Genomic DNA, 15,352 nt, shown 5'->3' with positions numbered 1-15,352 from the left:
AATCAATCTGCCTCAAGACCCAGCAATATAACTCTTGGGCATATACCTGAAGGATACTCAATCATAACATAAGGAAATTTGATCAACTATATTCATAGCAGCATTATTCATAACAGCCAGGAAATCAAAACAACCTAGATGCCCCTCAACTGAAGAATAGATAAAGAAAATGTGGTACATTTATACAATGGAGTACTACTCGGTGCTAAAGAAAATGACATCTTAAAATTTGTTGGCAAATGGATGGATCTATAAAAAATCATTCTGAGTGAGGTAACCCTGACATAGAAAAACAAACATGGTATGTACTCACTCATGCATGGATATTAGATATAAGCAATGTATAACCGGCCTATATATAGTCCATAATCCCAGAGAAGATAGGAAACAAGGAGAATCCTAAGAAGGACCAGAATGAATTGCCCTAGAAAGGGAAATGAAAAATATCTTCTGGGTAAACTGGGGGTGAAGAGTATAAGGAGAGGAGTTGAGGATTGAAAACATGAGGAAACGTGGTGGGTGAGTTGGGGGAGGGATGGAGAGGGAGAGAAATGAGAGAAATATCTTGGTAGACAGAGCCATTGTGGGGTTAGGGAGAAATTTGGTGCTAGGAAAATACCCAGGAATCCACAAGGATGACCCCAGATAAGACTCATAGCAAAGGTGGAGAGGGTTCCTGAACTAGCCTTCTCCTGTAATCAGACTCCAATTGTCACCTTAGAAACTTCATCCAGTAACTGATGGAAGCAGATACAGAGATCTACAGCCAAGCACTGGGCTGAGTTCCTGGAGTCGCAAGAATGGGAAGAAGAATTATATGAGCAAGAGGGGGTAAAGATCATGATGGGGAAACCCACAGAGACAGCTAAACCAAGCTCACGGGAATTCACAAACTCTGGCCTGACAGCTAGGGAGCCTGCATGGGACCAAACTAGGCCCTCTGAATGTGTGTAACACTTGTGTGGCTTGGTCTGTTTTTTGGGCCCCTGGCAGTGGAATCAGGATTTATCCCTGGTGCATGAACTGAACTTTTGGAATCAATTACCTATGGTAAGATACCTTTCTCAGTCTTGATGCACAGGGGAGGGGCTTGGTACTACCTCAACTTGATATGCCGGGCTTTTTTGCCTCCTCATGGGAGCCTGATCCTCTCTGAGCAGTGGATGAGGGTGGAAGGTAGTGGGGGGGGCAGGATGGGGTAAGGGAGGGAGCACTGTGGTTAGTATGTAAAATGAATAAAAAATTTAAATAAATAGACAAACCTAGGCATGAGGGAGAGTAGGCAACTGTACTAAGGCCTGGGTGTTGTGTAATATTATTTTAAGATGTACTACATTTGTTTATGTTGTGGAGCATTTGCTTTAATGGTGCAAAGATATGTTGCATTCTTTAATGTTGCATTTGTTTAACTCTGTAAAACTGTGTTACTGTGCCTTTCTCAAACAACTGATGGTGTAGTAAAGAACTTAATGGCCAATGGAGAGGAAGGAGAAAGAAATAGGCAGGGTTGGCAGGCAGAGAAGATTAATAGAAGGAGAAACCTGGGAGCGAGAAAAGAAGGGCCTAGTCACACAGATACACAGCCAAACATGGAATAAGATGTAAAGAAAGGTATATAGAATAGAGAAAGATAAAGGTCCATAGACAAAAGATATCTGCGACAATTTAAGCAAAGTTGACTTGAATCAAGCCAAGCAAAGGCCAGGCATTTATATGTAAGTCTTAATGTGTATTTATTTGGGGCAAAAGAGTAAAAAGTAAGAAAAAAATTAACTACACTTGAAATTCCAGAAAGGTGGGACATAATGACTGGGATGTCACTGGACAGAAATTTCAGGGGCTGCAGTTGAAGGAGCAGCCCAGAAGTCAGATTATTTAGATACTATTCACTGGAGATAACAAGGAAGCCCATTGTCACATCTTTGACTCTCAGTTTCTTTTTAAAAACCAATGCAATAATGTCTAGCTCAGAGCTTGGAGACTGTTCCAGCTGTCTCTGTGTACTGCCCTTTCACTTAGAGAGACTCTGACGTCAGGATCAGGGTACACATATGCTTGAGGATCAGTCTGTAGTCACAATACCTAGCAGCTTCTGACATTGAAGGACCAGAATCAGTTGGGTACATCTGGTCTTGTTGGGGATTTGTGATCTCTTGTTTAACTCAGGGCCTAGGCTATACTTGCTCAAATATGTGCCTGCTACTCCATAGGTCTACAGTGCAATTGTCCCTTTCTAGAATCTTCCCCAGGGCTTACTATCCAGCAAGGATTTCCTTGGCCCACATTAGTAGCTTAATGAACAACTGGCCAGATTTTGACAAAGCTCAATGTGTGTGAAAGCTTACACACACACACATACACACACACACACACACACACACACACACACACGTGTGTGTGTGCGCACATCACAAAATGGTAACAAAACTGTTTAAAAGGCCACAGATATCAAAAAGAAGCCTTACATAAGGCAAGAAGCTGCTGGTGCATAAGTAATTCAGTTGGAGAACTGCCGGAGGTATAAAGACCCATTCCCAGTCCAACTTTTTCAAAGCCTTTGGAGCTCCCAAGAAGGCACAGGACAAAGGTCAAGATGGGTGGATGGACACTTTCAATCATTGGGGACCATGCTCAGCTGAAGCCCTGAAGACAGTTAAGTTCTCTACCTGTAGGTCCTTTGACTGACACTGCTCACACACTGGGTGGTCAGACAAAGAGGTTATGGGGCTATTGTCATCCCATAGGATACAGATGGGTATATGGCACCATTTTTTTTATCTGAGGTGTTCAATAAGTTCTCGGGCCTTTTTGCTATATTGTGTTCATATAGCCATGTGTTCATTTGTTTTCAATTTGTTTGAGTAGTGCCTTCTTACTTGCATGAATACATCATCAGTCTGTGCCTCATGCTCGATCCTGGACAGATGCTGGTGGTATTTACATGCTCAAAGGAAATTCAGACTCACCCAACCTCTATACTGGCACTAAAATTGGTATTAACTGCTGTTTGTTAGATGTACCCTCCAAGGGCAAGGCACAGTGTGAGAGTCAATATTTCAGATATATTAAAGTGGGGGCAATAATAGCAAAGGCAACAGCAGATTTCACACTGGGTTTCCTGGGAAAGGATCCAAACACAACTCCCAGACACCTGACAATTGTGGGTCCTCTTCAGATGGCCTTGGGCAGAGTATGCATCCTCAGGCAGGCTTAAGAGAAGACCTGTTTAAGGGCTGCCTGCACTGACACGCACTGTCTTTTTAACTTGCTGATTATGAGATGGGGGTACATTGTCATGTTAGGAAACTGGCTTGATATTGGATAGCATATAGACAAAAATAATCCTCGTACTCTCTGCCTCTAGATCTCTATGACTTATCATCTTGCCATCAATGGGGGATAGGATTAGGGTTCTGATACAAACAAGGTCAAGACCCAATAAATGGAATTGTGCGTCAAAAGAAGCCATTTTTCTAAAGTTAGCCTAATTTGTGTATTTTCTTCTACTAAAATGAGACTACTAGCACATTGTAGAAAGCTGCGTGGAGCCGCACCTAAAAGATGGCACCAGCTTCTGCCTTCCATGATCCCGAAAGCAAGTGCTCTCAGTGGTAAACAGCACCTTATTTGGCTAAGGCCAGGATCACGCGATGATCGTAAGCTGCTTGCGTATAAGTGGACCTATGGACAGTGCCCACATGACGATCCAGAAATGGCTGCCCAGGGCTACTTAAGGGCTGGGAAGAACTTGCCCGGGGAGAGAAACGAGAGAGAAACTATTGCAACAAGGTCCTGAGTAAACTGTTTTCAAGAAGAGCTCCGGTGTTGCATCTTCCTTGCTGGTCGAGGCGGTTGCAACAAGTGATGGCCTGAACGGGGACTCTCCTCTCCTCTCCCTGGAGCCCAGAACTTGCAGCAGTCAGGGGGTGCACTGGTAAGTCCTCAAGGTAAGATTGGGGATCCACGACCAAAGCGGGTTATTTGCTCTTGCCTGTAAACAAAGGGAGAGTGGGGAAGTAGAGCCGTGAAACTAGAGCGGACAAATCGAAAGTGAAAGTAAAAGCCTACTGCAGCAGACAGGCTACAAGTCTGTAGAGCACATTTGGTTCGCTAGCCTGACGAACTGAAAGTAAAATTGCTGGATACTGTTGATGGATTACTACTTGCTCTTAGCAGCTTGGGTACTCTTGAATACAGTGTTCTGGTTCATCGTTTTTTACTTATTGCTGTAGGGAGTGTATTGAGAATCCTCAGTGAATAAACATGGGGAATTCTCCTTCTCACCCAATTTTTCTGGCTTTGGACGAGCTGATTCGTTCAAAAAATCTAAAATTTAAGAAAAGTACCTTAGGGAGATTCCTGGAGGAATGTGATACCACTGCACCTTGGTTTGCAGTCTCCGGGAAGGTTACGACTCCGTCATGGGAAAAGCTAGGTTGAGACCTTGAGTTTGCTGCAGAACAGGGAACGCTTAAGGCTGGAGTAAGACCTATCTGGAAATTAGTGAAAAGCTGCCTCGAGGATCGAAAGTGCAGTGAAGCAGTAGAAAATGGCCAAGCAGCCTTAGAGATATTACAGGAGGAACGTTCAGAGAGGGCAGATTCAGAAACGGCAGCCTCTAAAAGGGAAAAGTCTGATGTGGCATCTGATACAGATTCAGGTAGAGGGAAGAAGAAAAGGGCTCAGGAAAAGCAAAAGGGTCGATTATATCCTAGCCTGTCAGAATTGGAGGAATCAGACTCTTCTGTCTCCTCGAGCTCAGAGACAGGGCCAGACCCAGAGACGCCAGACACAGAGACAGAAACGGATGAAGAAGATAGAGAAACCCTTAGGAAAAGATTAAAAGAATGAAAATCTCCAAGAAAAAGGGAAATGGAGAGAAAAATAAGACATCTAAAGGCATGTGCAGGACTGTAACCCCTTCAGCTCTGCCCCCGTATCCGGAGGTTATAGGATCAGAGGGAGGGATTTCTTTCAATCCTAAGGTATAGAGAGAAGTCAGGGAAGAAATGATGACGGCCTCAGCATTTCCTGTATTTCAGAATCCGCAAGGCAATCGATTCCATGAACCTTTGGATTTTAAGGTCATCAAGACATTGGCAGAATCTGTCTGGACTTATGGCACTACAGCCGCCTTTATGGTGGCCCACGTGGAAGCTCTACATAGATACGCCATGACTCCAGCTGATTGGATGAACCTAGCATGAGCATGTTTGTCCCCTGGACAGTATCTAGATTGGAAAGCTCTTTTAATTGAATTGGCCAATGCTCAGGCTGCAATAAATCTAGCAGCTGGAGAGGCACAAGCAGTCTGGGACACAGATATGTTGCTTGGACAAGGCAGGTTTGTCAACCAGCAAAATGGATATCCTCCTAGAGTGTATGATCAGATTAATAACATTGCCACAGGAGCATGGAAGACCTTACCTAATAAAGGGGAGGTATTGGTAATTTGACTAAGATCCTTCAAGGATCTATGGAGCCTTTTTCTGATTATGTGGCTAGGATGGTAGAAGCGGCAGGAAAGATCTTTGGTGACCCAGACACCACTATGCCGTTTGTCAAGCAGCTAGTGTATGAACAATGTACCCAGGAATGAAGAGCGGCTATCACCCCATATAAAAATAGAGGATTAGAAGTCTGGATGAGAGCATGTAGAGAATTAGGAGGTCCATTAACCAATGCTGGACTGGCAGCTGCAGTACTTAGATTGAGCAAAAATGGGGGCAATGCAGGAACTTGCTTTCGATGTGGTAAGCCAGGCCACATTAAGCACAACTGCCCTCAAGGACACAAAACCTGTTAAATATCAGTTTTCTCCTGGAGCTCCTCAGCAAGTGGAGCTTGCAATCGTGGATGAGGTGTTTAAATCCTGTCCATTTACATTTAATTTAATTTCGGATTCTTGTTATGTTGTTAATCCCTTAAAATACCTTGAGTGCGCTAGACCTATTAAATCCTTCAGCCCGGTACATAGGCTATTTACACAATTACAGCTATTACTCTGGCAACATAAGAATCCTTTCTTTGTACAGCACATTCGTTCACATACAGGTTTGCCAGGCCCTCTGGCTGCTGGCAATGACAAGGTTGATCAGTGTACCAGACGAGAATGGATGTTTCTTGCCTCTGCCCTGCAGAGGGCTCATGGTTTTCATAAAGAGTTTCATGTTAATGCCAAAACCTTACAACAAAAATTTGCCATTTCCCATGCTGATGTACACAAGGTAGTTGTGGATTGTCCACGATGTGTCATACATCATCACCTTCAAACTTTGGTGGGGGGTCAATCCACGTGGATTGCTCCCCCTTGAACTTTGGCAGATGGATGTTACCCATCACTCTGAGTTTGGCAAGGTAAAATATGCACATGTCTCTGTGGACACGTGCTCCGGCATTATCCATGCCACACCCATGACAGGTGAAAAGGCAACTCAAGTACTTGCTCATTGTCTAGAAGCGTGGGCCGCCTGGGGAAATCCCCAGCAACTGAAAACAGACAATGGTCCCGCTTATACGGGACAAAAGTTCACCTCCTTCTACCAACACATGGGTGTTCAACTCATACATGGACTGCCTTATAATCCACAAGGCCAAGGCATTGTAGAGCATGCTCATCGCTCCTTAAAATAATTGCTTCAAAAACAAAAATGGGGAATAGGTCATCAACAGACCCCCAAGAATAGACTTTCCTTAGCCTTATTTGCACTTAATTTTTTAGACTTGGATAATACCAATCAGTCTGCAGCGGACAGGCATTCTTGCCCATCCAGTCCTTTAAAAGGATTGATAAAATGGAAGGACACTCTGAAAGGGGTCTGGCATGTCCCTGATCCTATGCTGACATGGGCACGAGGCTTTCTTTGTGTTTTTCCACGGGATCATTTGGACCCCATTTGGGTACCGGAGCGCTTGGTGAGAAAAGTACAAGTGCAGAGGAACGACAAGCAAGATGAAGCCTTAGACTGTGATCCTACTGATGGTGATGGTCCTGATGTCCCCGTTGTTGATCCAGGCCAACGAACAAATCTTGTGGGCCATAGCAAAAGCATAGCCAATTCCTATACCTGCTCATTCTACGTCAAAAGTTTTACCTTTCTTTTTTTCCAGTAGTTGTGAATTAGGCTTACCCTGCATAAATTTAGACCCTAGCATGGCTATGTATAATGCAACTGATGTTCCTCTTCAAGGAGCCTTATGTTTTTTCTCTTGAAAATAATTCTAACCCATGTATATGGTTGAAAAGTAGCTCGGTGGGTAATTGACTTGACCCGTTGACCGATAATCATGTGCCTTTCGCCATGCTTGCGGAAGCATTGAAAACAATAAATACGGGTGCTTCCTCAGGCATGGGCAGCAGTAAAAACGGTAGTAATGCCACAAGTATTACTACCTTATTGATGTTGATGGAAGAGCTTCAGCCTTCAAGTTCACGCTTTGGATTAGGGAATTCCACCACTCGACAAGTGTTACCTTATTGTGTCCCTAATTTAGGGTACCCCCCTCATTGGACACCATGTCAAAGCCCAGATCATAAGTCAAAGCAGATTGCACCAGGTTTTGAATTTACACCTCCTTTAGGAAGATATTCCTTTAATCTTGCTAATCGGACTAATCAGAAAACTAATAAGAAAAATACTTGGCCCTGGTTTCAATGGATACTTTCTAATGAAAGAGAGGCCTTTTCATCCCTAGAGCCTTTTGCTGCCCTTCATAATTTGACTGTCCGGCTACTTAACATCTCTACTAGCTGAGATATGAAGGGAGTTCTTTCAAATGTTAATATAAATAAGATGATGAACAACCTTACCATTTCTGCCAGTCCAGTGTGCTTAAAGGCACCCTTCTTCTTTTTGCTGACTAATATTACCAATGTCACAGAGGATGTGATCTATTGTAATTCCTCTAAGGCAACTTGCCTTGCAAGTCAATGGTGATGAGACTTATAACACAGTTGTGTTATAACACAGTTGTGGTGATGAGAGTTCCCACATATGTTCCCATCCCAGTCAGAGTTGATACTGGTACCTTCCCAATTGCTCATTTGCTCAGAACAAAACGAGACTTTGGGATAACAGCAGCCCTAGTCTCCACAATTGCTGTATCTGCTGCAGCTGCCATGACAGCTGCTGTTGCCATGGCTGCAACAACTCAGATTGCAGAGACAGTTAATGAAATCATGGAGAGGACAGCCTCCACAATGACCACTTTAAAATCTATCGATGGTCATTTAAAGGCTGGCATTTTGACAGTAAACCAAATAGTAGACCTCTTGCAAGAACAAGTGGATGATTTAGTAACCTTAACCAGTGTAGGATGTATCCATTCCCTCTCCTCTTTATGCATTACTTCCAGATTGGCTGAGAATTTTACAAAGAACGGTAACCTGAGACAGCAGCTGAGTACATACCTCCAGGGAAACTGGAGCAAGAAGTTCAAGAAACTGACGGACACCTTGATCAACCAGATTATTTTCCTGAATGCCACATGACTGGAATTACCTACTGCTAATGCTTTTCTTAATATGCTGAAATGAACTTTTAGTTATTTTAAGGAGTGGGTGGGAATAGGAACCCTGACAGGCCTAATGGTGCTTGCCTCCCTGGTATGTCTATGGTGCATTTTTCACATGAGAGCCTCACAACATCGCAATGCAGCAATGATCATTCAAGCCTTCATGGCTATTGAAGCAGGACAGGCCCCCCCCAAGTTTGGATAACTACTTTAAAAGATATATAATCACAGAATATGAGGCTTGTGCACTACACTTGAGGGTAATTACATCTACCTCAAGAAGAGCAAGCCTGATTGCATGTGGGTCGGTGCCTAACTCCCACCTCTGTAAAAAGGACACCAAGCAGGTCTAGTGTTTTCTGGGTGGAGGATACCTGGATAAACAATAGTACATGCTTCATTTTTAACAGAGATCAGACCTCTACTCTTGCCTGTTGCTTTTAAAACAAAAAAGGGGGAACTGTAGAGAGCTGCATGGAGCCGCACCTAAAAGATGGCACCAGCTTCTGCCTTCCGCTATCCCGAAAGCGAGTGCTCTCAGTGGTAAACAGCACCTTATTTGGCTAAGGCCAGGATCACGCGATGATCGTAAGCTGCTTGCGTATAAGTGGACCTATGGACAGTGCCCATGTGGCGATCCAGGATTGGCTGCCCAGGGCTACTTAAGGGCTGGGAAGAGCTTGCCCGGGGAGAGAAGCGAGAGAGGAACTATTGTAACAAGGTCCTGAGTAAACTGCTTGCAAGAAGAGCTCTGGTGTTGCGTTTTCCTTGCTGGTCGAGGTGGTCGTGACAGCACATTTGGAAAGTACAACCAGGGGTCAATGGCTAATGGGCTCTGGAATCCAAGATCTTGGCTCAGTGAATAACTAGGGTCAGAGTCCAGGGGTGACTATAGATGAGTGTTTTTCAGGGCTTGGAACTGAATTTATTTCAAATGTCTCATGACTAGGGCAAAATCACTGTAACCAAGTGTTGACTTAGTGTGTGATCATATTCAAGGATGATCTATGGTGCTAATAAATTGAATTCAAATTTTATGTCTGGCAGATATGTATTGCCAATGGTCTAGGAATCAAATTAGATGAGATATGATATATTTCTGGATGGTATGACAGCAAATTATGATAAATATTCAATGGACAACCTAATTTTAGCATGCACATGTATTTGGATGATATCTATTTCTTCTGGGCCTAACCTGACCATAGGCCATCACTGAGAAAATATTATTGTGGTGACCTACAGAATAATCTTAAACCTGTAGTGATGACAATGGAATAAGGAGAAGAATAACAATAGTTATGTTTATAGCAATAGCAATGGGGTTGTTATTATACCTTCATGGTAGGTGAGTGGGAGGCAAGATCATGGAACCATCACTAGAGATTCCAGCAATTTATTCCCCCTTGATTCACAGCTGCAGGTGGCCTGGGTTGAACAGTGGTAAAGTATGCTGGGAGGAGGTAGAATGTTAACTAAAGGCAAGAAATCATCAATACTGCATTCACAAGATCATCTCTCATGCAGTAATGGGACATTTTGATGATACAGTTGCTTTAAATCACTCATGCTCCTAGAAACAACCCCTATTCATGGCCCTATAAGTAAGCCCAATAAACACATTTGTTTGACAGACTTGGCTTTAATAAAATCCTTTCTATGGTCCTTCAGTGTCCCCTCTGTCTGGGGGATAGACATGTTATCACATCCCCAACAAAAGAAATTCAACAGCATCTCACCGAGAAGGGGCCTATTTACCCACCCATGCCCCACAAACAGAAGGAACACAGGGTGGGGCATGACTGAGCATTCATTACGGGCCTGCTGTTGGTCAGATACAGTGGCAAATGATGTTGCAGGGACTAGAAGAAATTTGCCCTCAAGGTGAGGACCATTGTTGCCAGAGGTTTCTCTCCTACCCAGTCCTGCAGCCATTCAGTCCCAAAGAAAAACACACAGAGGTCTACATTAATTATAAACTGGTTGTCCTATTAGCACAGGGTTCTTATTAACTCCTAATTCTTAAATTAGCCCATAATTCTGGTCTATGTTAGTCAACTTTTTTCAGTGAGGTAGTCTCATTTTGCTTCCTCTGTGTCTGGATGACGATTGCAGACTGAGACTTTCCTCTTCCCAGAATTCTCCTGTTTTTGTTGCCCCACAGATACTTCCTGCCTGGTTGCTGGCCAGTCAGTATTTTACTAAAACAATACAAGCAACAAAGTTTTACTGAGTAGAAAACCATTACCCCACAGTGTTTCCCCCCTTTTTTCCAAACAAAAACTCTGACTCTAATATCCTTTGTTTAGCTTTTTTCCTGACCATTATCCATAGCAACTTGTAACCAATACTCTAAACAAAGACAAGCATCCATAATCTATTCTGAAATCCAGGTCCTCTGAAAGAACAGCAAGAGTTCTTAACATCGAAGCTTCAGGCCTCCACCCTGCCTTCCCTTCCTTCTGCTCATCCTCCTTCTCCTCCTTTTTTTTTCCTCAACATTTTGAGGCAGAAAATTGTTTTTTGTGAGGGCAGGTAAATTTCAAGCTGACAGGGGTTGCCTGTCAAGACAAAACAGAGAAGACTCGGGGTAGGGCTTGTTGTTGGAAAATTGTTTCTTTAGTCTGGCTGAAGTCTCTAAAATGGGAAGATAGACTTAACAATGTGATTTGTACATCTGCTGATGAAAGGAGAACTAAGTCCTGCCCTTTTTCCATTCTCAGTGCAGCTCACATGCCTTTAAGACAAGTCTCCTAAGGAAGCAGAGACATGAAATTTTCTTTACATCCAATAAAGCACAGCAACATCATTGCAAAAGGTACATATTTCCCAACAATTACCACCAATAGGAGAAAGATTTTCAATCTATCCATTAATTATTATTTTTAAAAAAGAAAACAAACTATCTTTTCTCATTATACATATCAATACTAGTTCCCACCCCTCCTCCCATTCCCTACACTTACAACCCCCCACCCTCCATCCACTTTAAAGAGAGGGTAAGGCACACTGCTTTGCGGAAGGACCAAGGCCATCCCTACTATATCTAGGCTGAGCAAGGTATCCAACCAAAGAGAATTGGTTCCCAAAAAGCCAGTACAAGCAATAGAGATAAATCCTGGTGACACTGCCAGTGGCCCCACAGTCCACCCAAGTCAAACAACTGTCACCCACATACAGAGGGAGGAGTTTGGACCTATGCTTTTTCCTTCCCTGTCCAGCTGGAGTTGGTGAGATCCCATTAGCTCAGGTAGACTGTTTAAGTGGGTATACCCATTATGGTCTTGATCTGTTTGCTCATATTCTCACTCCTATAACTCTTCAACTTGACTTTGGGAGCTCAGTCCAGTGCATTGTTCCCATCAGTTGCTGGATATTTAAGATATTCATCAGTCTGACTATAGAGCAAGGCCAGTTTGGGCACCCTCTCCTCTATTGCTTAGGGTCTTAGCTAGGGTCATCGCTGTGGATGCCTGGGAAATTCTCTAGTGCCAGGTTTCTGGCTGGCCTCATAATGGCTCCCAAAATCAAAATATCTCTTTCCTTGCTCTCATCTATGTCATTGCTCCATCTTGACTATCCCATTCTTTCAAGTTCTCCTCAACCCTCGCCTTCTCTCTTCATCTTCCCCTTCTAACCTCTCTTCTGCCCCAACCCCCATGCTCCCCATTTTTTCAGGAGATCTTGTCTATTTCAATTTTCCAGGTGGATCAATTTATGTTTTTCGTGGGGTTCATCTTGTTACTTAACTACTCTAGAATCATGAACTATAGCTTCAATAACCTTTGTTTATAGCTAGTATCCACTTATGAGTGAATACATACCATATTCATCAATTTTGGGTCTGGGATACCACATTCAATATGATGTTTTCTCGTTCGATCCATTTGCAGGCAAATTTCAAGGTGTCATTGTTTTTTACCACAGAAGAGGACTCTAATGTGTAATAGTGGAACATTTTCTTTATCCACTATTCAGTGGAGGGGCATCAAGGCTATTTCCATGTTCTGTACGTCATTTTTAATTGAGTTATTCAGAATTTTGATGTTAAATTTTTTTCTCTTTCTTTTTTATGGTTGTTTGTATATTTATTTAATAAAAATTTCCAACTCCTCCCCTCATCCCTTTTCTCTCCCACTACCCACCTCCCATTCCCTCTCTAGTCCTAAGAGCAGTCAGGGTTCCCTGCCCCGTGAAAAGTCCAAGGTCCTCCCCTATCCATTCAGGTATTTAAAGGTGAGCATCTAAACAGACCAGGCTCCCACAAAGTCAGTTCATGCAGTAGAATCAAAACCCAGTACCAATGTCCTTGACTTCTCAGTCAGACTTCATTGCCAGCCACGTTCAGAGTGTCCATTTTGATCACATGCTCCATCACTCCTGATCCAGCTGGGCTTGGTGAGCTCCCATTAGATCAGTCACACTGTCTCAGTGGATGGACGTACCCCTAGTGGTCCTGACTTTCTTGCTTATGTTTTTCCTTCTTCTGCTCCTCATTTGGACCTTGGGAGCTCAGTCAAGTGCTCCAATGTGGGTCTCTGTCTCTATCTCCATCCATCGCCAAATGAAGGTTCTATGGTGATATGCATGATATTCATCAGTGTGGCTAAAGGACAAGGCCAGTTCAGGCAACATCTCCTCTGCTGCCCAAAGCACAAACTGGGGACCTCTCCTTGGACCTGAGAACCCCTCTAGAGTCAAGTTTCTTGAAAACCCTAAAATGGCTCTCTTAAATAAGAAATTGACTTCCCTGCTCCTATATCCACACTTCCTCCACCACACCCATCCAATTTCTCCAAGTTCTTCAAAATCCTCCCTTTCTCCCATCTCTCTACCCATCTCCTCTCACATTCACCTCCCAACACCATGCACCCAACTTTGGCATGGCAATCTTGTCGACTTCTAATATCCAGGAAGATAAGTATATGATTTTCTTTGGGTTCACCGTCTTATTTAGCTTCTCTAGGATCACAAATTATAGGCTCAATGTCCTTTAATTATGGCTAGAATTCCCTTATGAGTGAGTACATACCATATTCTTCTTTTTGGGTCTGTGTTACCTCATTCAGTAAAGCGTTTTCAATTTCCATCCATTTGCATGCAAAATTCAAGATGTCATTGTTTTTCACCGCTGAATATATACTCTGATGCATAATAATCCTCACTTTCTTGATCCATTCTTCCATTGAGGGGCACCTAGATTGTTTCCAGGTTCTGGCTATTACAAACAATGCTGCTATGAACATAGTTGAACAAACGCTTTTGTAGTATGATAGGGCATCTCTTGGGTATATTCCCAAGAGTGGAATTGCTGGGTCCTGAGGTAGGTTGATTCCCATTTTCCTGAGAAACTGCCACACTGATTTCCAAAGTGGTTATACAAGTTTCAACTTCCAAAAACAATGGATGAGCATTCCCCTTATTCCACATTCTCTCCAGCATAGACAATTATTGGTGATTTTGATTTTGCCTATTCTGACAGGTGTAAGATGGTATCCCAAAACTGTTTTGATTTGCATTTTCCTGATCACTAAAGAGGATGAGAATAATGTTAATTGTCTTTTGGCCACTCAAATTTCTTCTGTTGAGAATTCTCTGTTCAGTTCAATACCCCATTTTTTAATTGAGTTAATTGGATTTTAGTGTCTAGTTTCTTGAATTCTTTGTATATTTTGGAGATCAGACCTTTGTCTGATAAGGGGTTGGTGAAGATCTTCTCCCAGTCAGAAGGTAGCCTATTTTTCTTAATGACAATGTCTTTGTTTTACAGAAGCTTCTCAGTTACAGGAGGTCCCATTTATTCATTGTTGCTCTTATTGTCTGTGCAGCTAGGGTTCTACGTAGGAAATGTTCTCCTGCGCCCATGTGTTGTAGACTACTTCCCACTTTCTCTTCTATCAGGGTCAGTGGGTTCAGATTAATATTGTGGTCTTTAGTCCATTTGGACTTGAGTTTTGTGCATGGTGATAGAAATGGATCTACTTTTATTCTTCTAAAGGTTGACATCCTGTTATGCTGGCACCATTTGTCAAAGATTCGTTCTTTCTTCCATTGTATAATTTTAGCTCCTTTCTGGAAAATCAGGTGTTCATAGTTTTGTGAATTAACATCTCTGTATTCAATTCGTTTCCATTAGTCAACATCTCTGTTTTTGTGCCAATACCGAGCAGTTTCCATTACTGTAACTCTGTAATAGAGTTTGAAGTCAGGAAGTACTTTTATTGTATAGGATAGTTTTGACTACCCTGTTTTTTTCCATATAAACTTCATTATTGTTCTCTCCAGGTCTGTAAAGAGTTTTGTTAGGATTTTGATGGGGATTGCATTGAATCTATAGATTGCTGTTGGCAGAATTGCCATTTTTACTGTGTTGATGCTCCCAATCCAAGAGCATGGGAGATTCTTGAATTTTCGGGTATTCTCTTCAATTTCTTTTTTTAAATTTTTTTATTTATTAAAATTTTTCACCTCCCCATGTCCTCTTTGCCTCCCCTTCCACACCTCCACCTCCCTCTCTAGTCCTAAGAGCAGTCAGTGTTCCCTGCCCTGTGAAAATTCCAAGGTCTTCCCTCATCCAGCCAGGTCTATAAAGGTGAGCATCCAAGCAAACCAGGCTTTCACAAAGTCAGTCCATGCAGTACAATCAAAACCCAGTGCCATTGTCCTTGGCTTCTCAGTCATCCTTCATTGCCAGCCACATTCAGAGAGTTCAGTTTGATCACAGACTCTATTACTCCCAGTCCAGCTGGCCATGTTGAGTTCCCATTAGATCACTCCCACCCTCTCAGTGGGTGGACGTACCCCTCGTGATCCTGACACCTTGATCATGTTCTCCATC

At 42.8% G+C, this 15,352-nt stretch overlaps 1 long non-coding RNA gene across 1 annotated transcript; it reads left to right on the top strand.

The window, feature by feature from the left end:
- Window positions 1-3,683: 3,683 nt before the first annotated feature.
- LOC146889069 (uncharacterized) lies at window positions 3,684-9,260 on the top strand. Its single transcript, XR_015000317.2, has 2 exons — window positions 3,684-3,934; window positions 8,356-9,260. It is a non-coding gene; the product is annotated as an uncharacterized LOC146889069 (long non-coding RNA).
- Window positions 9,261-15,352: the final 6,092 nt, after the last annotated feature.

The sequence above is a fragment of the Myodes glareolus genome, chromosome X, assembly GCF_982192425.1.
Source record: "Myodes glareolus chromosome X, mMyoGla1.1, whole genome shotgun sequence".
Taxonomy (NCBI): Eukaryota; Metazoa; Chordata; class Mammalia; order Rodentia; family Cricetidae; genus Myodes; species Myodes glareolus.
Note: the sequence above shows the minus strand (reverse complement) of the source record. Positions and strands in the feature narration are given on the sequence as shown.